The sequence below is a fragment of the Sinocyclocheilus anshuiensis genome, unplaced genomic scaffold, assembly GCF_001515605.1.
Source record: "Sinocyclocheilus anshuiensis isolate Anshui unplaced genomic scaffold, SAMN03320099.WGS_v1.1 scaffold1344, whole genome shotgun sequence".
Taxonomy (NCBI): Eukaryota; Metazoa; Chordata; class Actinopteri; order Cypriniformes; family Cyprinidae; genus Sinocyclocheilus; species Sinocyclocheilus anshuiensis.
Genome location: NW_015542396.1, coordinates 222,821 through 223,244, shown reverse-complemented (window position 1 = coordinate 223,244; position 424 = coordinate 222,821). Strand labels below are relative to the sequence as shown.

The following is a 424-nucleotide window of genomic DNA, read 5'->3' as shown; positions in this document are numbered from 1 at the left end:
GTGACCTTTTGTAAACTGTATTTATGAGAAAGAACTGCACAGATACAGATATTATAACAATCTATCGATAAACACACAGCTTGTGTCCTCTGTTTCTGTTCGAGTCCGCTCATGCTGCGCCGCCGCGGTCTGCGGATTGAAGAGCGCGCTGAAAGACGGGGAGGAGACGAAGTCTGCCGCCGTTTTCATATGAAATTTAAAGGGGACTGACTCTGAGGCGATCATGAATTGGTGTAGTTTATGGAGCTAATCGCTATAGCCCCGCTAAAAAATGGCCTACTGACGCCCATGCTTCTTACATCCATTTAGGAGAACCAGGACAAATATTTAAATCGATCGCTCAGGCATTTAAGTGGCACCGAAATGAGGCACCGAAATCTGTGTTCTGATTCGGTTCTAGTACATACCGGTTACATAGGTACCG

At 45.8% G+C, this 424-nt stretch overlaps 1 protein-coding gene across 1 annotated transcript in view; it reads left to right on the top strand.

Annotated features, from left to right (window-relative positions):
• The window catches only part of LOC107692850 (probable polyketide synthase 16), a 33,346-nt gene that overhangs the window by 10,903 nt on the left and 22,019 nt on the right, over positions 1–424 (top strand).